We start from the raw sequence: 21,855 nt of genomic DNA on the forward strand, positions 1-21,855 counted from the left end.
GACAAGAGATAGTCAGCAAGCCTAGCAATCCTCCTGTCTCTGCTTTTCATAGCACTGGGGTTACAGACATGCACACAGCCACACCTGTATTTTTCCAGCTTAAAAAAGCAACAAAAACAAAGCAAAACAAACAAATAAACAAACTTAGGTGCTGGGGACTCTAACTCAGGGCATCATATTGCACAACAAGCACTCTTAAGTGTGGAGTCATCTCCTTGGAGACTTCCTGGATTTTTTTGAAGCATGTACTCGGTAATTTGTCAGAATTTTATAGCATATCACTTCTCAATTTCATATGTTTATTTTTCCATCTTGGATCAAAAAGGGGAGCCCTAAAGATTTTTCTGTTGCTTCAAGAACATCTATAGTTTCCCAATGGAATAAAGAATGTGTGACTGGCAACCTCAGCTCTTCCAACTGTCCTGAAAATACCTTTGTTATAGGCATTTAGTGTTTTGGTTTTTTTTTTTAGTAGTACACAAAACAGAATTTAGAATCATATGAGACAGAAAACATTTCAGTGGATTTTATATTCTCCCAGATCAATTCCAAAAGCAACATATAAATTAAAATGTTTTTATTCACCATTTTCAAGAAACCAATTTAGATTATACAAATTATGAAAAATTGGCAGAAATAATTCAACACCAAGTCAATGAAAATATCCATTAACACATGCAGTAATACACAGAAACAAGTTATTACTTTCCTTCAGCAATTCAAGATACATGCTTACAGGAAAAATAATTTTAATTTCATTTGATTTTCTCAAGCTCTCTGTGATCTCTATAACTATGTGGCAAAGTTACATTGTCTAATGTCACCCTTTATTTCTCACTAATAAAGTTAATTTATTTTACACAGTCATATGTGCTACGTAGTAAGTTTCTGGGTATCTTGAAAGTGCTGTATATTTAGGAGACATCCCACATGTTGTACCCAGAGTCCCCCAAAGGCCATCAAGAGACCAAATCTGATGTAAAAACAGAGTCTTTTTACTGCTGTGAGTTAACCCAGGCCTCTCAGTACATCTGATGCAGCAGCAGAGTAGGAGAGACCCTGAGTAGCAATGGGACAGAATTTTTATAGTGGGAAAGCAAGGGAGGTCTTGGGGTCTACAGACTACATAGGAACAGACTCAGGATTGGTTTATGCAAAAAGCAATCATGTTAATAACTTTTACTTGACTAGGGTTAGTTGGGAGTTACAGTTACCCACTTTTGGGCAGGCCTAGACAAGTCCCAGGCTTTGTCCTTGAAATGCTGTGGAGGCAGGCTGGCCTAGCAACTACTGACTGTGGGGACTAGCTCAGTGGCCCAGGCTTGGTACATCCTATCTCCCTTTCCCTGATGGCAGGGTCATCAGTGATTAATTTTCTTTTGTGCATGGCCCTCCCAGAAATTGCTTGCTCAGTCTCAGGAAACTGAAATTGACGCCTGATCTCTAAAAGAAGACTAGGCAGCCTGTTATGGCATTTGCTTGCTTCTTTCACCATCTCATTCAAATCCTGGGGAAAAAACATCCAGAGTAAAGAGTATAATCTAAGTACACCTTAGATTATAGTGTTGCAGGATTCAAAGAATATAAACTGTACTGGTTCTTGGTTAAAACCAGTTTATACAGCATTCTGAGGTGTCCAGATTCTGTTGTAGATTAAGACTGGCCTGACCTTCAGTCGGAGGTGTTTCATATCATTCTAAAATCCACTCAGTGACAAAGATTATTGTCCAATTAAGGGAGATTTATCATACTAACCATTGATTTCTTGTCATCTACGAGAGATCCAAGGAGATGTATCAAAAAAAAAAAAAATCCAGGTGGTGCAAATGCCTTTAATCCCAGCACTCGGGAGGCAGAGCCAGGCAGATCTTTGAGTTTGAGGCAAGCCTGGTCTACAGAGTGAGATCCAGGACAGGCACCAAAACTACACAGAGGAAACCCTATCTCAAAAAACAAAACAAAACAACAACAAAAAATCCAGGTGTGAAAATTGCCACAAAAATGAATAAAATTTGAGGGAAATTTCTCAGGTTTGGAAAGTCGCTGGTATTTTGTAAGGGAAATGGATTGGCAGTGAGCACTGTGGTGCCCTGGATTCTAAACTAAGTTGCTTTGACTAAAGATACAGCTCAGCTTGCAGAAAACTTGTTAGCATGGACAAGCCCTGGGTCTGATCCTCAGCACCATCCAAACCAGACTTGGTGATCCACACCTGTAATATAGGAGGTAGAGAAAGGAGGATCAAAGTTCAAGTTCATCCTTGACTACCTTCAGAGTTTGAGGCCAGCCTGAGCTACATGAGACCCCCATCTCAGAAAAAACAAACAACAAAAAAAACCTGCTTAATGTACTTTACCCCTTCCTATACACACAACAGCTGACCTGAAAAGGAACTGGATACTCAGACAGGATTCTGACTGGCCAGTGGTACACAGCTAACAGAAGTACTGAGATTCAAACCCACTTCTGACCTCAAGATTGGAGTCTTTACAGGTGTCAACCTTTTTTAAATGAAATAACTGTGTTTGAGGAATGTACCTTCTATACACAGGTGCACACTTCAACATTGTCCACAGGTACTGTACTCTGCTTTCCTCATTAGCCTAATGTTACAGCAAAAGCATTTTTCTGTAGTGTTCAGTGTCATATTATCAATGTGCTCCTTGCTGGTGGAATTCTTAACAAATTTCTCTGATGTTGGGTATGTAAATTCCTTCTAGTTTTTTATGATAGACATAAATATATACATATATTTACATATGCACAAAGATATTCATTTCTTTTTCTTTCTCTTCCTTTCCCTTCTCTCCCTCTCTACCCTCCCCCTTTCTCTCTTCCTCTTTTTTGGTAAGTCTCTATCCACAGGGTGGCCTAGAACTCACAGAATTCATCATGTAATTGTGAATGACCTTGAACTTCTAATCTCCCTGCCTCCATCTCCCAAGTGCTGTATTGTAGACATGCACCACCATACCTCGCTTACTTAGTACTGGGGATCAAGCAATGATCGTAATATCTCAGAGTAAATATTAAGCAGCTTCTGGTTTACTGGAAGACTGGACTGCTATGCACCATAAAACATGATTATTTAATTATCTTCAGCATTGTTCCTCATCATGATATTAAGTACTGATATTTGCACACTATTTTCTCAGTATTTTCACATATGTTTGATCCTGGGGAAGAGAGTAGATTACACTGTTAGTGAGATACAGAGAACACTGTGCCAGCAATAAAGGCAGTACCTCTGTGGTGGTTTGAATGAGAGTGTCACCCATAGACTCAGATGTCTCAATACTTGTGCCCTAGTTAGTGGCACTGTTTGGAATGATTAGAAGGGGTTGTCTTGTTGGAGAAGGTGTGTCACTGGGATGAGCTTTGAGATTTCAAAAGACTGGCCCCAATTCTCAGTCTCTCTCTACCTCCTGCTTATGGTTCAAAAAGGGAGCTCTCAACCACCCTGCCTCTCTTCTGCTATCACGGACTCTTAATCTTCTAGAAATATAACTCCAAATAAATGATTTCTTTCATAGATTGCCTGGATCACGGTGTTTTATCTCAGCCATAGAAATGAAACTATTACAATCTCCATCATTGCTAAACTGAATAGTTTTGTTGTATTAAAAATAATCTTATTAAAAATTAACTATTAATTCTCAAAACAGCAATATTAAGCACTCATAAGTAAAATATCTATTTCAGAATACAACAAAAGATAAATTTACTAACTGAACTGGAGTGGGCAAAGTAGTGAATACTACTGAGGTATGGAAAGTACCTTTCAGACAGGGTATGAAGATGAGCAGTCTAGGAAATTAAACTTCCAATACATTTTGGCCCTTCTTTTGCTTTCTCCCAATCTCCAGTTCTGTGAGAGCATCCTAACGGCTTTTTCTTCAAGGTCAGCCGAGGACTGGAAGCCCACACATCTCTGGCCAGCTCTGGAAGTAGACCTATCTAGCAAATGAAAACCAGAAATTTGTGCTCATCAATCTTTTATTCAGAAGCAAAGTATTTCTCCTGTATCAAAACCACTCATATTTAAAACCACTATTCAAGTTCAGGTATAGGGAAATGTTAAGCTTTAAGATTAGAGAGTTAGGACTGGAGCAGCTTGCAGAGACCTGAGTTCAGTTCCCAGTATCTATGTAGAATAGCTTACAACTGCCTGTAATCCCTATTCCAAGGAATTCAACAGCCCTTTCTTGTCTCCATGGGCACTGACATACATGTGCTGCACATGTGTGAAAGATGGCATTAAAACATAAAAATAAAATGAAAATGAAAATAATTTTTAAAAAAGTGACTAGAGGGCTAATAGAGTTGTATATCCAAGTAAACTACAAATACATCCATTCACTCAACAAATATCGACTGCATAAAAGATACTCTGGCAGTGGGTATTTGAGTGATGTTTGTACACATTACTGGAGCAATAAAAAAAGTGACATTTAGCTGAGCAGTGGTGGTGCACGCCTTTAATCCCAGCACTGGGGAGGCAGAGTCAAGCAGATCTCTGTGAATTCAAGGCCATCCTGGGCTACAGAGTGAGTTCCAGGACAGGATCCAAAGTTACAGAAAAAAAAACCTTGTCTCTAAAAACCAAAAAAGAAGAAGGAGGAGGAGGAGGAGGAGGAGGAGGAGGAGGAGGAGGAGGAGGAGAAGGAGAAGGAAGGAGGAGGAGGAGGAGGAGAAGGAGGAGGAGGAGGAGGAGGAGGAGGAGGAGGAGGAGGAGGAGGAGGAGGAGGAGAAGCAGAAGAAGAAGAAGAAGAAGAAGAAGAAGAAGAAGAAGAAGAAGAAGAAGAAGAAGAAGAAGAAGAAAAGAAATAAAGAAGAAAAGAAAGGAAAAAGGAAGGTGACATTTGATTCGAATCATAAGAGAATTAAAGCCATAGGAATTTATATTTGATAAAGTCAACTTATCTGCTCCATACTCTTTAGTGTGAATATCAAGTACCTGTGACTGGTATGCTAGTAGGTGGCTATCAGCATCAAAAGAGATTATAAAACCCAGACAGTCCTGTCCTTTGTCAACTCCTCTTCATGGGGTAGATGGTTCCACAAAGACCATTGCTGCATGCTTGAAGTATTTAGTCCTCTTCCCTGAAAGAAACTAAAACATGCAAGTCACCACACGAGCCATTTACTGGTATCTTTCCTTGTATTTTATCTTAAGACTGAGTTCTTCACTGTCTAATATTTAATTTTCAATGAAATGAACTTGAAACAAAAGTCAACACTCTGCCTCACAAAGTGTTAAGATGTTTCTGATAATGATATAACTCAGGAGGCTGTACTGTCCAATATAACAGCCACCAGCTGTGAGAGGCTAATGAATTTCAATTTTAATTATATAAAGTTAGTGGTCAGTTGCTGAATCACAGAAGGCACATTTCATATGTTCAGTTGCCATCAGAAGCCAGTGGCCATCATTGTGAATGACAAATTAGCATACCTGTGCAGGTGGAAGCCAGAAGTTGACATCTGAATGTCTTCCTAAATCACTTATCTACCTCATTTCTTGAGACAGACTCTCACTGACCTTCACAGTTTCGGCTGGCTGTCCAGTAGGCCTCCAGGTTCCTCCTGTCTTTGGTGTTCAGTACTTAGATAACAGCCATGTGCGGACACAGGCAGGTTTGACATAGACAGTTAGACCCACATGCCTGAGCAGCAAACCCTAACCACTAAGCCATTTCAAAAAATCCCATTGCTTCCAAGTGTGGCATTAAAGCAGTAAGCCTACTTCCTACTTGCCATGGTGGAGAGTAAATTAGCACACAGATTCAGCATATCCTGCCTAGAATAATAACATTGATGAGTGTGTAGAGAGGTATGACTGGAAACAAGACAGAAGCTTCTGTTTCACTCCCCTACTTGGAAAACTTGTTATTCCAGCAGCATTCTGGAAAGGCTTCTGATGCTCAGAACTTTCTTTCCATATGGACAGAAGTAATGCTTTTCTCTAAGTCCAAAAAAAATAGTTTAACCAAGAAATAACATTAATATATATTATAGCATGCATTCTACTGCACATGTTACATATAAGACAAGTAAAAATATAGATTAAAGGAAAAGTAGATGGTAATTTAGGAAAGTTAGTTCCAAGTGGGTACTCCAATAAGAGTATGAAGAAAACATAACAGTTTTGACTACATATATACATATGTATACATATGTATACATATATACATGTATATATATGTAGTCAAAACTGTTATGAGCATATTTTCTTTCCTCCAAATTAATAAATATGAAGAAAATCATGGATGCATAAAATATTTTACATAATAAAATTTGTAATAATTTAAAAATATTCTAAGAAAAAACCTCCTGCATGGCTATAGTATTAGCAAGCTAAAACCATCATTTCCATGTAAGAAGATACTGTTTAGATTAAAAAAAAAAGGATGACCACAACAATGAAATATGTGCTCTTCTCTCAAGCAAAATCAGTGTGGGATTCACATGCAGAACCAAAGTATAAATACAAACAGAATAGACATCACTGAGGGATTCGGAATGACTACTCCTGGCCAATTTATTTTGTGTCTGTTATTCTCCTTCTCTCTCTTCCCCCTCTTCCCCTTCCTCTCTCCTTAACTATGCTGGCTGATATTTTTTCATTATCAAATAATAGAGAAGCCTTCCCTACCTGGATGCCATCAATGTGCAGACATTAGATTATAAACACACGGCTGCAGAAGTGAATGACAGAACAGGGTCAAATGCAGCTAACTGCTCAGCACATTGACATCTAATGACCTCAGTCCCATAGCTTTGGGGAACCTCTAGCAAATAACACAGTGCTTTGTTTTGTTTTGTTTTTCTGAGTGTATTTGATAGCAAGTATCTAAGGAATCAATCTTTTACTTAGTTGCCAACATAGTTAATGCTATTAAAAAGCCAATGATAAGACCCAGAGCATTTAGAAAAATGTTAAAAATAGAACTTAAAACTGGAAATTTAGCTTGATGGTAGGACATGTGAAGTTCTGTGAAATAGATCCCAAATGTACAGATTTATACTACATCAGTGTGTCCTGATGGATATAAGACATTACCCAAATTTTGAATTTTGACTTATTTTTAGTTTGTGAAAGGTGGTGGTAAGCAAAGAACTGCATATGTGTGTTTGTCAGCTCTCTCTGTTTTCAGCAATTAATTACTGTGCAGATTATAGAGAATCATGAATTTTTCTAAAAGGTACCATTTCTAAGGAAACTAGGAAATTTATGAAATTTTCTCCTCTTTCCCATTGAACCTTAATGAGATCAGCTGCATGTGATTGCTAGAAATGGAGGCAGGAAGAATAATGCATAGACCAAGGAACAGTGGAGGGTGGCATGTTTCCAAGTTATACCAGTGAAGTCAAGATCAATTCCATTTTCATATCATTTTAATGATTGCTCAAGCTTCTCGAATGCACCCACACAAAAGGCTTCAGTTAATGTGTATGTATTTTGAGCAGTTTCCGCTTTCAACCATCTAGTTTAATTTCCTTCCTTCAGATGAAATGAATGGAGCATGACACAGGTAGGTCATAGCTCAATGCTGATGCAGGGCTTGCATACAGAACTCCCAGCCCAGAGAAGAAGCTAGCATAGAAATGAAACATGACAGCTCTGCATCGATGAGAAGTTAGCCAGGACCAGATTTGACATCTGATGAAATCTTGTGATCAATCAGATCTTTCTTCACTCTTCCAGGCTTCTGTATGAAGTGGCTCTAAGAAACAGTTGTGGTATATTATGAGGGGCAGAAGCATTAGACTGTGAAAGGAGACAGGTGTCAATATTATCAAATTATCAGCCAGCAAACAGAAGCCCCTGCCTTGCTGTCCTTGATCTGTTCAAGTGGTCTCTCATGATGGGAAATCCAAACCAAGAAGGTGCTAAGACAGCTTTGAATCTGCTTCCTATTTTTTTTTTACATCCTGTACATTAAACTGTAAACTTGAAACATTCTCAATATCTTAAGATTAAATTTAGGAAGTTCTCACACTGTTTACTTGTGTTTCCAAACACAGTATTTTTGTTTTTTGTTTGTTTGCCATATGAGGAACACACATACACACACCATGGAGACCTGGCAGTGGAGAATCAGGACTGTTAATGTAAGCTCACTGACCCAGACCAGTGCAGGACTTCGGCAGTTCCAAGTTCCATTACTGAAAAGGTCTTGAAAAACAAATGGCCTGGGCAATTTGTGCCAAACTACTTCAGTGAGTGGTACTGAGTAATCCTAAGAGTAAACGTTGGGCTCCCAAGCATCACACCATATACACCTTTTATGGAGAGGACATAGGAGTCATGAATTTTTGGAATTTCAGGAATACCATGGGAATATTTTATGAATACCATAGCTCTATTCACCCCTCCACTGACCTCTCTATCTTGCCTGCTCCCCTCCCAGCCTCATTAACAGCTTTTATGTTCTCATAAACACATTCTCTAAGGTTTTCCTGGTGAGCATTATACTATTGGAGCTGAGGCCCTCCCACTTCACTCTGGTTCATATTGGGAGGAGAAAACTGGGATAGAGAGCAAACAGAAGGGGAACTGTGCTGCCTCTCTCCAGCTCTCCCTCTGGGGGGAGCTCTCAGGCCATGAGGACTTTCAACACCAGGCTGCTGATCTAGAAAGAGAGGTGGCTTCTGAAGTCAGATTTGTGTCATCAGTTCCATCATTACAGGGAAAGTGGCATTTCAATCACACTGTGCCCTTTGGTTGTCATGGTCAATTACAATCATGTGCAGGTTTGTTGCTAGTAGATAGTTATAGTTTTTCTTGTTAAGGATTTCAGAAAAGAAACTCACTAAAGAGGTGTAAGTGTATAAATTTGAAAGACATTATAAGATAGTTCTGTTAGGAATATAAGTTAGGATAGAAAGTGAATCAGGTACATTTTGGACTTACCAGAATAGGGTAGATAATGGAATTATTTTCTCTGAATTTGTCAAATATTAATGGACTAGACATCATTAATGTAATTCTTGACTGTATATATTATATATACTTATTGGGTATAGTTTTTCTTGCATTAGTTATAAGCTTTTTTAAATTTTAGACAAAAAAGGGGAAATGTGGTGGTATTGTGTTCCCCAAAATATTGTGCATCCTAATAAACTTATCTGGGGTCAGAGAACAGAACAGCCACTAGATACAGAGGCTAGAACATAGTGGCACTCACACCTTTAATCCTAGCCTTCTGGAGGCATGGATCTCTGTGAGTTCAAGGCCACACTGGAAGTAGCCAGGCATGGTGACACATGCCTTTAATCCCAGAAAGTGAGCCTTTAATCTCAGGCAGTGATGGCAGAAAGCACAAAGGTATATGAGGCATGAAGACCAGAAACTAGAAGCTTTTGGCCTGGTTAAGATTTCTGGCTTTCGAGAAGCAGTTCAGCTGAGGTCCATCACCTGAGGAACTGGCAAGGTGAGGTGGCTGTGGCTTGTTCTGCTTCTCTGATCTTCCAGCATTCACCCCAATACCTGGCTCTGGGTTTGTTTTTATTAATAAGGCCCTCTAAGATCCATGCTATATCTGGGGATGATTTTTAAAATAGGGTCTTACCTTGCAGCTCTGGCTGGCCAGTATTCACTATGTAATTGTCTAAGTTAGCCCAAGATTCATAGCAATTCTCCAGCCTCAGCCTCCCAAGTGCCGTGACTGCACAACCTTAGTGGTATTATTTTTATTAAATATTAACCAACATTTCTTCCTGTAGCTAGAGTTTTCCTGCCTGGCCCACAGTCAGGACAAATCTCTTTCACCTGCCAGTCCCCCAGCCACTCAGACCCGACCAAGTAAACACAGAGACTTATGTTGCTTTCAAACTGTATGGCCGTGGCAGGCTTCTTGCTAACTGTTCTTATAGCTTAAATTAATCCATTTCCTTTAATCTATACCTTGCCACATGGCTCGTGGCTTACCGGCATCTTCACAAGCTGTTTCTCATCGTGGTGGCTGGCAGTGTCTCTCTCACTCAGCCTTCCACTTCCCAGCTTTATTCTCCTCCTTGCCCCGCCTATACTTCCTGCCTAGCCAATGGCCAATCAGTGTTTTATTGATTAATTAGCAACACATTTGCCATACATCCCACAGCACTTCCCCCCCCCCTTTTTTTTTTTTTCCAAAAAGGAAGGTTTTAACCTTAACAAAGTAAAATTACATATAATTTGGGAATTTGGGCGTAGCTTCTCTTACTACTTCCTGCTGGAAGGGGGCGCTGTATCTTATGGGGAAACAAAGAAAATTTTAGAATTATGGAATAGTCCATGAGGCTGTATCGTCTGAGCCAGATGCCTTCAAACCATTCTGGATGTTGGATCATCTGGGCCATGGTGTCATTGGAGACCTTCAGGGGGTCTTGGCTGGCCAAACCTGATGTATCTTAATCTTGAACAAATCCATAGCCTTTGGCTTTCTGTGGGAACAAAAGCAGAGACTCCTTTCCAAAGTAACATATCCTTATATCCAAATTTTGAAGTCAAGGTACCTTTAAAATATACATTTTGGCATAACTCAACAGCTTTTACAATCAAATGTTTTTCTGCAGTTAAAAATCCCAAAGACAACACAATCCAGATTCTCTGTGTAATATCCATTTTTACGTGGCTTATTTTTTATACTACCTTTACTGTCTCTTTAATGACTTTATTTTTTAAAACTATGTATTTGTTTCTATAACTCTATATATCACCTTTTTTGTCTCTTTCAAGCCTACGTATCTTTTACACACATTTAAACTATTACATCTGAATCTTATTGTGAATCTATTGCCTTAAACTGCAGCAGCTGTGGCTGCTGGCTTCGCCCACCTCAGCTTCCCAACATGGCTATGTTTACCGCCAGCTCTGGGAGCTATTGTGGGTCTATGCTTTTATCCAAGCAGCGTGTAGCCCAAAAACCTCCTCCCCTTTTGCTCTGCACCAGCAAAGGGTAAATCCACCATGCAGCTCAAAGTGCCACTTGCAAAGGCCTGATTCCCGCCATACTGCAGGTTGAGCACGCACGCCAGGAACCCACCAGTAGCTGAAACCAGCAGCTGCCGCTCATTTGAGAGAGACAATTAGGAAGCTGTTTTTAGCTCCGTTTTAGAATCTTTTTTCTCAGTTTTTAGGTGGAAACTCTTGCCACCACGTTGGACGCCATTTGTAGCTAGAGTTTTCCTGCCTGGCCTACAGTCAGGACAAATCTCTTTCACCTGCCAGTCCCCCAGCCACTCAGACCCGACCAAGTAAACACAGAGACTTATGTTGCTTTCAAACTGTATGGCCGTGGCAGGCTTCTTGCTAACTGTTCTTATAGCTTAAATTAATCCATTTCCTTTAATCTATACCTTGCCACATGGCTCGTGGCTTACCGGCATCTTCACAAGCTGTTTCTCATCGTGGTGGCTGGCAGTGTCTCTCTCACTCAGCCTTCCACTTCCCAGCTTTATTCTCCTCCTTGCCCCACCTATACTTCCTGCCTAGCCAATGGCCAATCAGTGTTTTATTGATTAATTAGCAACACATTTGCCATACATCCCACAGCATCTTCCAAGTAATATTCCAACTGTATGCTTGAACTTTCAAGAAGATAGACACATAAAACAACCAAAACTTCCAACCCATACTTCGGATTATTAAAATAATCTCAGGGAATTTTTTGGTAAAGTTATCTCACTTAAGAAGTATGCAAAATCTCACTTTGAAGAAAACTGAACATTTAAATTATTCAAATGTGCTGTCACAAGTTGTTTGTGTGTGTGCATATACATGTGTTCAAGGATGCAATGTGTATACATGCATGTATGTGTAGGTCAGAGGTCAGTTCCAAGTGTCTTCCTCAGTCTTTTTATCTTGTCTTTTGAGCAGGGTCTCTCACTCAAAGTAGCTCACTAATTTGAATAAACTGCTGGTGTAGAGTGATTCCTAATTGATTTTAATAATAAGAACCCAGAGTCAGATATCAGGGTGAAAGCCGAAAGATCAGAGAAGCAGTGCAGCTAGCCACTGTGAAGCTTCTTACCTCTAGGAATCCTCAGACTGAGAGGGGTGAGCTCCTGTCTCCTCCTGCCTTATATTCCTCTTTCTACCCAGCCATATAACTTCCTGTCACTTCAGTCTAAGGATTTCTAGAGGTAAGAAGTAGCTGAGACTTGCTCTTTTGTCTCTATGATCTTTCAGCATTTACCCCTATATCAGACTCTGGGTTTTTATTGTTAAGACCAATTAGAATTTATGCTACAGGCTGGCTGGTGTACTTTATGGATGGATCCTCCTGTCTACGCCTCCCCAGAGCTTGAACTAGAGGTATACAGCTCTTTTCTCTGATTTTAACTTGAGTAGTTAGAATTGAACTCAGGTCCTCATGCTTACTCAGAAAGTATTTTACTTTGCCTAAGGTTTTTAATACTGTATGATTTGGGTCACTTGTGGTGGTTTGAAAGAAAATGGTTCCCAAAGGGAATGGTACTATTAGGAGGTGTGGCCTTGTTGGAGTAGGTGTGGTCTTGTTGGAGGAAATGTGTTACTATGGAGGTGGGCTTTGAGTTCTCATATATTCTCAAGATACAGCCCAGTGTCTCAGACCACTTCTTACTGTCTGCACAAGATATAGAACTCTCAGCTACTCCCCAGCACTATGTCTGCCGCCACGTTGCCATGCACCACCATGATGACAATAGTGACTCAACCTCTGAACTGTAAGCAAGCTACCTCAATTAAATGTTTTTCTTTACAAGAGTTGCCATGGTCATGGGGTCTCTTCACTGCAATAGAAACTCTAACTAAGTTACTTGTGGTGTTATATTCACAAATAAAATAACTCTGACGGGACATATAGTTTACCTGAATGCCAACTGAGTTACTTCAATGGCCACTCTACCATAGTAACAGAACCCCCATAGCTAATATGGGGTTTCCATACACTGTTTTCATGGTCTATATAACAGGCTTTGAAACAAGATGGTAGAATTATTCTTACGAAACGTTTCAGAGAGGATCAGAATAAATCTGAGAGGCATGTGAATGATCAAATGCATGAGTCATATGTGTATGTTAGTATGTAATTGATACAAATTATGCCCTGATTTTTGCCTGCAAAGTCTCAGATATTTGTGAAAATCTAGAGAATATTTACAGGGAAGCACTTTTTCCTGAGTAATTTTATTATTAAAATGTGACATAAATCTTCCAAACCATAATTCTCTCCAGCAAGCTTCTAGAGGTTCCTATGCACAATTAAAAGACTCCACACAATACAGATTGGTAGGTGTCTCTACAATTCCATCTAACTACTGCCTATTCTCAAACAGCCACAGCTTCCCTGTGTCTTGCACACGTCAATAAAGAAGGAAGAGAATTTGCAGTTGAGAGTTGAGCAGTTGAAAAGGAATGAAACAAGCTTGCTCATATTTCCTTCCCAATTAATTTTATTTCCTCTGTGTATATGTGTGTGTGTGTGTGTGTGTGTGTCTGTGTGTTTGTAATTTTTCTTCCTGTGTATGTGTGTGTGCATGTGCAAGCATCTATGCATACTTATTCTTGTGTGTGCAAAGTTTGTTTGTGTTTGGTGCTCAGGCATGTTTTTGCACATGTGTATGGACATGTGCAAAAGGCTGGTATTGTATCTAAGGATCTGTTCTCTCTCTCTCTCTCTCTCTCTCTCTCTCTCTCTCTCTCTCTCTCTCTCCTCCCACTCCTCCCTTCTCCTCCCTTCTACCCTCTCCCTCTCTCTCCTACAATGGTCTTTCACTAGCCTGGGGCTTGCCAAAAGGCTAGGCTGGTTGGAAGAACAAACACCAGCATCTGTTTACCTCCGCATCACCAGTGATGAGTTCATAAACACATGCTACCATGCCTGGCTCTTTACTTGGGTGCTGCTGCTAGAGATCAAATTCATGTCCTCATGCTTGCATGTGCTATTTTCTTAGCTATCTTACCAGAAACAATTTTCTTTACAGGTGGAAGACAGAAGAGGAAGAGGAGGAGGAGGAGGAGGAGGAGGAGGAGGAGGAGGAGGAGGAAGAGGAGGAAACTGGAAATAACTTTTTCAAAAACCTCAGATTCCAGTGTGAAAGATAAATTTTGGCTTGCCAATCATACTGTAACTGAATGTATAGCCTGGGTATAAGAACAATGACAAATGATTAATAATAATAACAATAATAATAAATGGTACGTGTCTCCAAAAGTTAATTTTTAAAACTATGTTAAAATTTAAAAGAAATATAAAGGATTTAATTTTGAAGAAATTTAAGTTGGTTGTAAAATTAATAAGAAAACAATTAAAAATCAGTATTTAGTTAAAAAGCTAAACTGAAATCCTACTTCAAAATCATGTTAGTTCCTAGTGTCTTTTAAAAAGATGCTATCGCCAGGCATGGTGGGTACATCTGTAAATTCAGGAGTCTGAGGAAGGAGACTTGCCTCCAGTTCATAATCCTTATAATGAGTTCTATTATCTTGGGCCATTGAAGAAAAACCCTGTCTGGGAAAAAAACAAAACAAAACAAAACAAAACAACAACAAGAGAGAGAGAGACAGACAGACAGACAGATAGACAGACAGACAGACAGAGACAGAGACAGAGACAAAGAGAGAGAGAGAGGCAAGAAAAGGGGAATGGTGGGGGAGGGAACAGCAGATCAGTTTGGTAGATACACATCTAATTTTAGCAATCAGCAATTAGAATACTGAAACATGAAGCTTGTGAGTTTGAGAAATTGTGTCTCAAAACAAAAAACCAATGTTATTCTTCAAATAAAACCAAATCTGAAATTCTGTTTTATTTTTAGACTCTACCACCTCCTTAAAATAGCAGAAGCTATGACCAGTGTCAGGATGACCCAGGATTTGTGAGGCATTGGCTAGGTGCTCTGGCACATGGTGGTTTCTCACATGGCCAGCCTCTATCCCTTGGCATGGTTGTTTTGGTTACAGGTATCACCAGGAGTTTCCATTGCATTTGGCCAAATGTCTCAGTCAGCTCTCTGATTTTCCCTTGTGGTCAGGGAAAATTAAAATCAAAAGCAACTGGCTAATTCAAGCATCTCCCACATGGGGAACAGCATTTGAGGTCAGCTATTGCCACCTTTTTTCAAGGGCAGAACCAACAACCTTCGCAGTTATCTGCTCTATTCCTGCAGAGCAGATGAGCTCAGGCCTTCTTTGTCAGGACTGGGCTCAGATTTCAGACCCACAGTAGTGGAGGTTAGCTCAGACCTACAGTAGTAGAGGTTTATATAGTGGACACTTGCTCTGAGGCTGTAGGTCAGATGTTCAACACCACAAGAATAAAATGTTTCAGCCCACAACCTACTAAGGTGTGACTCTGGGAAAGCCCCCTTTAAAGTTGGTATCCATTGTCTAAGGTGATCTCACATAGCAATCAATGCTCCCTTTCTTTCTTTCTTTCTTTCTATCATTCTGAAACAGGGTCACATGTAGCCCAGGCCATTTTCAAAGTCACTACAAAGCAAAGGATGACCTTGAACTCCTGATCTTGTCTCCAATTCCCCAGTGAAAAGGCAAATGTATACCATTGTGTCTGGTTTCTGGAGCTTTGGCCATCAAACCTATGACTGGGTAGTCACTCTATGAACTAAGCTATACCTTTAGCCCTCTAGCTATCATTTTGTAACTAATAGAACAGAAAAACAAAATCTTCAGGAAGCCAGCAGAGATGTAAGACAACAAACTAGAAAATGATGCTCTTTGGAGGATGATGAACTGATTGATAATGTCATCTTACTGAGCAGATGCGAATTGCTTCCTCACAGAACATTGCATAATAGCAACTAGAATATTATAGTATAGTATGTCCTCTAAAACACTAATGTATTTTTTATTCATTTCTGCATGAATTATTGTCTCATCCTTTAAAAGCTGAAACAGCAAACATTTATCTTTCAACAAGCTCTGTGCAGTGGAAGTTGGCCAGCAGCTTAGCTGAGTACTTTGGGATCTGGTTCCCTCATGAACTATAATCAAGTTTTGGCTGGGCTGCAGTTATTTCAAGGATTGGCTATGGGAGGACTTTCTCCTGAGCTTATTCTCAAAACTCTTAACAGGCTTCTGAAAAACAGCTTTCAAGCTCACTCCCAAGGGCCTGCCATTGCCTTATAGCATGGCAGCTTACTTCCCACAGGGTAAGTCATTCAAAAGAGCTACCCTCTCAGACAAAAAGTCCAGGCTATCAGGCAGCAAAATTAACATCTGTTACTGGTTAAATGTAAAATGTCCCCCACAGATACCATACTGGACCTCTTAGTCCTCAGCTAATGGTGGTTTTGGGGAAGCTGTGGAACCTTTGGACAATGGGAACTAACTAGAAAAGTAGATCTATAGAGGGGAGACCTTGATGTTTATAGCTTGGCCCCACTTCCTATTATATCCTACTTCTTGATCCACACAGATATGGCAAGGCAGCTATAAGTTCCTACTGTAGCTTTCAGTTCCTCAACCTCTCTGCCCTTCCAACATGATGGATTAGCCTCAAACCAAAAGCCAGGATAAAATTTGCTTTCCTTAAGTTGCTTCTTGTCACATAGTCAGTCATAGTGATGAGAAAAGTAATAGAGTGTCCTATGGTCTGCAACATTTTGTTTGTTAGATGTGAGGCAATAAGCTCAGCTCACACAACAGTTAGGAATCATAAAAAGGATATAAATTCTAGGAAGTGAGGATCAGTAGGGGCCATGTTAGAGGCTGTTCATCATATCTGTTGTCTGGCTGCAACAAAATCAATTGATCTCAAATCCAAAATCTACTCACTGCTCTTAGGACCTCTAAACTCTCCCCAACACAGTAACAATTTACAGTCCAAAAATCTCTTCATGTAAGCTAGACCAAGTGTGGATTGAATTCCTCAAGTATAGTTTTTCTATGGACATGGTAGCACATGCCTATAATCCTAACACTTACAAGGTAGAGACAGGAGGATCAGGAGTTCAAGGCCAGTGTCAGCTACATAGGGAGTTCAAGCACAGACTGCTAGCTAACATCCATTTACCCAGATAAAGCACAGATTATAAGCCAAAAAAGTGATTCCACCCAAGTCTAAGTGTAGCTAGAGTTTTCCTGCCTGGCCCACAGTCAGGACAAATCTCTCTCGCCTTCCAGTCCCACAGCTGCTCAAACCCAACCAAGTAAACACAGAAACTTATATTGCTTACAAACTGTATGGCCGTGGCAGGCTTCTTGCTAACTGTTCTTACAGCTTAAATTAATCCATTTCTATAAATCTATACCTTGCCACGTGGCTCGTGGCTTACCGGCATCTTCACATGCTGTTTGTCATCGTGGTGGCTGGCAGTATCTCTCTGACTCAGCCTTCCACTTCCCAGCTTTATTCTCCTCCTTGCCCCGCCTATACTTCCTGCCTAGCCAACGGCCAATCAGTGTTTTATTGATTAATCAGCAACACATTTGCCATACATCCCACAGCATCTAAGTGAATGAACAAGTGAGTTCACTAGAGTATGGGTGAAGAGTTACTTAAAGAAATATAGATTGTAGCTCAAATTCTAATTGGTCTTAATAAAAACCCAGAGTCAGATATTGAAGGTGAAAGCTGAAAGATCAGAGAAGCAGAGCAGCCAGACACTAGAAAGACTTCTTACCTCTAGGAATCCTCAAACTGAAATGGCCGAGGCTCCTGTCTCTACCCCTAATCACTTCCTGTTTCCTCCTCCTCCCAAGTGCTGGGATTAAAGGTGTGTACCACCACTATCTGGCATCTAGTGGCTAGCTCCATTCTCTGGTCTCCAGGCAAGCTTTATTTATTAGAGCACAAACAAAATATTACCACAATGGATGACTGAAAGGCAGACGCATCACAAAAAAGCCCTTGGCATGCCACTCCAAGGTAGGTCACAACTCAGAAAACCTGTGTCCATCGGCTGCCTGCATAGCTTGCAGGAAGCTCAGCACATTGAGGAGAGTCTTTTCTCTACAGCAATTGTTACTGTTCATATAGCCTTGCAGAGCAGTTTTATGAATCCTTTAAGTTTGGGGACTTCTTGAGACTTGTGTTTTCTCTTTATTTTCCAGGCCTCCTAAGTGTCACTTGCTACTCAAGTGTTTTAGTTTTTTTGATTTTTGTTTTGTTTTGTTTTTCCAGACAGAGTTTCTCTCTGTGTAGCCCTGGTTGTCCTGGAACTGTATCTGTAGACCAAGCAGTCCTTGAACTCAGAGATCTACATGCCTCTGTCTCCCAAAGAGTCAGGATTAAAGACATGTACACCACCACCCAGCTCTGAGTTTTAATTTTAAATTTTTTACTTAAAATACAATTAACTACATCATGTCTTCCCTTGTCTTTCTTCCCTCTAACCCTTCTAAAGGCCCCTAAGTCCTTCTCCTATTCATGGCTTCTTTTCTTTGGCTGTTATTATTACATATACACAAATACAGTTTTATATACATATACATATACATATATATATGTATATATATATATATATATATATATATATATATATATATATATATAAATACAACCTGCTAAGTCAATTTAGTACTGTTTGTATGACCTTACTGTAATGTCCTCACAGCTAACCACTTGGTATTAGATAACTATCTTAGTTAGGGTTACTATTGCTTTAGCAAAATACTATTACAAAGACAGCTTATAAAGGATGGTACTTAAGTTGGGACTTGCTTACAGTTTTAGAGGGCTAGCACAAGATCATTGTGGTGAGAAGCATGGTGGCAGGCAGCTAGACATGACTCTGGAGTAGTAGTTGAGAGTTTACATCTGATCTGCAAGTTGCGGATCAGAGAGAATGAAACTGGGTCTAACTGGAGCATTTGAAACCTCAAGGCCCACCCCCAGAGACACACCTCCTCCAACAAGGCACACCTCCTGATCCTTTGTTTGACTAACTGCAGACCAAGCATTCAAATTTACAAGCCTATGAGGGGCATTTTCATTCAAACTACCACAAGAAACAATTAGGCTGTTCACCCCAGAGAAAGACTAATTTTGCCTTAGTATAATGAGTCTTTTACTGTCCTGTCAGTCAGTTCCCAAATAATGACATGGAGATTTCTTATTAATTAGGAAAACTCGGCCTATAGTTTAGGCTTGTTCCTAACTAGCTCTTAAAACTTAAATTAACCCATTCATACTAATTTATATTCTATCACATAGTATTACCTTTCTTCCATCTTGTACCTCCTGTTTCCTCTCTGTATGGTTGTCAACTCCGTCCTTCTTCCTAGAATCCTCTCTCCAGAAATCCCACCTACACCTCCTTCCTAGCTATTGGCTATTCAGCTTTATTACATCAACTACAGCAATACATTTTTCACACAGTGTACTGTCAACTCACAATACTGCAGTTATTAGTCTAGGGGTATAGTGTTGTGGAATTTTCTTCTTCCGTAACAACATATCTATTGGTGCTATCTTTGTTTAGGTCTTATTTAAGTAGCCATATTATTTGAGTATCTTGAGTGAAGTTTTTATGTTGTTTCAAGGAGACAAAATCTCATAGCCCACTTCCTGGTACTGCAGCTCTCACAAGCTTTCTAATCCCTCTTCTACAAAGTTTCACCAGCCTCCTTCCAAGAGGGAATGTTTCAATTTGGAGAAAATCAATATACAACATGTGCAGGAGACCCTGCTTATCAACAGTAAAGAAGAATTACTTAAGTGCCATCTATTGTCATTTACAGGGCTGTGAAACAAAAATAGGCAAATTATGCATTTCTCTGTCAACAGATAGCTGTGGTACAGGCAGAAAATAACCACTCTGTAAAGTCCTGTTCTTTAGTATGACAGGAGTGAAGATACCAGTGTTATCTTTAATAATTCTACAATTCAGCCAGTCAAAAGCTGGAGGGTAATGGTTAGACCTAATCTCTGAAATAATTCTTCATGCTTTCTCATGGTGGCCCCTAGACTCTCTGTTTCACCATCTTAGCCTTTGCATTCATTTCATTCCTATTTTTATTTTTACTTGTTTTATTGTTTTTGTATGTATGTATTTATTTCGATAAAAGCAAGTATTTAAATTCTGAGAAGCTAAAGTTTTAACTTCATTCTAAACCTCGGCCAAAGTGGTTAAACCATTGCACAGATGATAAAATGATGTTGGGTGGTACCTCATAGCTTTCCTTGGAAATCTCTGTAGTTAAATCCTCAAGCTCATTTTTCTGTATATGTCTCTTCTGAGTAATTTCTAGACTTTCTATGAAACATGTGGAGACTAAATCTATTAGATAAAAACAACAGCAAAAAACATGCTCACAAACTTTCTCTAGGTAACCCTCTTGGCTTCTGCCATACCCTTCCACTTCCTGTGAGCTCTATTGTCTGGTTGGAAAAATCTTTTTAGTATACTCTTCATCTCCTTAAGTGGTCTTCAGCTTGGCTGGATTCAACTCTAAGATTTGTGAGGTTCTAATAAAAAGGTTTACAGTCACACATCAGACTTCTTTTTGTACTCTGGGCTAGCCTTTTTCATGCCAGATCCTGCCTTTTGACCTTTACTCAAAGTATTTTCTAGTTCATTGCTTTGAAAAGTTTTGGTAGGCTGGTTTAAGTGAATTATTTTAGAGCTTTCAGACTTGACTTCCCTCTCCCTGGTCTTCTTTCACCTCACACATTGTACAAATGACAAAAAGAAGCTGGATAGTAACTAACAGCTTTCTTTGGAAATCTCTTTAGCTAAATCCTCAAGCTCATTAGGCATAGCTTTTTATTTTCTATGCTACCACAGACAAAAATGTTGCTAAATTTCTGCTCTGACCTTGGGTTTCCTATGAGATTGTTCCCCTGGTGCTAGCTTCCTCATAGATCAAAATTCTATGAACAATGGGTTGAAAACACTTAAAACTTTCACCAGAACATTCCCCATTCTACTGTTTCCATCTTCTATGTATGGCCCAATTCCAAAGCAACAGTGTATCAGCTAAAAGACAAGCTGGCATTCATTACCATGACTGGATCCATAAGAACAATCATAAAATATGTGTGCTCTTATTGCTTCTTATCTTGGTGGGAATGTCTTAAAAAGGCCAGTGATCTTCATTTTAGAGTTAAAACAGGTACAGCTATAGAGCTGGTACAGGGGTTGGTAAAACTGAAGATCACATAAAGATGGTATGATTGTGACATTTTCCATCAAGATACTTGGTGCTGGTTGATAGTGGGCTATATGTAAATAATAGATAAAGAGTCTCCTTGAAGTATATGGGTGCAAAGTGTAACTGTGATTTAAAGATTTAAAAACAAAGAAAATTGTAAGATTTTGTTTCTGTCTCAAAGGTGAGAGCTATCTTCTATACCTACCTTGCTTCCTGCTTTACCTAGTGGTGAACATGACATTGGAAACTATGAAATGAAAGGCAGAAAATTAAAAAAAAAAAAAAAAAAGAGCTTAGAAATGCCTGTCTCTTCAAGACATGGATTCAGGCCAATGATTATCAGTCTCAGATCCTACCAGGAGCCTAAAGCCTCATAAACACGATCAGTATCCAGACTTTGGGATTAGGTGACTGCACATAAGAGTTTGTGTTCTCAGCTTATCCACACTACTTCCTTCCTGTTCTGTCTGTAACATTTATCCTCCTGTATACTTAAATGATATTAATTCAGAGGATGAGTCTTTTCTTTCTTATATAAATGTCTTTGAGTATGTGATACTTTCGTACAAAGAAGCTATTTTTAGCATTTAAAAATTGCTTTTCTTTTCTCATGAAAAAAAAAAAGAATTCACTCAGTACCTTTAAATCAGAACACTTTGCTTTAAAATGTTTTTCCTCCAAATGATATAGAAAAATGAGAAGACACTAAATTTCAAAGAGATAAAATTCTTCCCCCACTTGTAACATTTTACAAAAAGTACAGGGCACCT

At 39.5% G+C, this 21,855-nt stretch overlaps 1 long non-coding RNA gene across 2 annotated transcripts; it reads right to left on the reverse strand.

Annotated features, from left to right (window-relative positions):
* Window positions 1-562: 562 nt before the first annotated feature.
* LOC131912967 (uncharacterized) lies at window positions 563-20,756 on the reverse strand. Of its 2 annotated transcripts, none has more exons than XR_009379773.1 (4): window positions 19,152-20,756; window positions 4,958-5,113; window positions 3,779-3,957; window positions 563-2,212 (listed from the first exon to the last, which is right to left on the reverse strand). It is a non-coding gene; the product is annotated as an uncharacterized LOC131912967 (long non-coding RNA). The 2 variants fall into 2 exon arrangements; XR_009379772.1 differs by lacking the exon at window positions 19,152-20,756 and adding an exon at window positions 17,614-18,002.
* Window positions 20,757-21,855: the final 1,099 nt, after the last annotated feature.

The sequence above is a fragment of the Peromyscus eremicus genome, chromosome 6 (assembly GCF_949786415.1).
Source record: "Peromyscus eremicus chromosome 6, PerEre_H2_v1, whole genome shotgun sequence".
Taxonomy (NCBI): Eukaryota; Metazoa; Chordata; class Mammalia; order Rodentia; family Cricetidae; genus Peromyscus; species Peromyscus eremicus.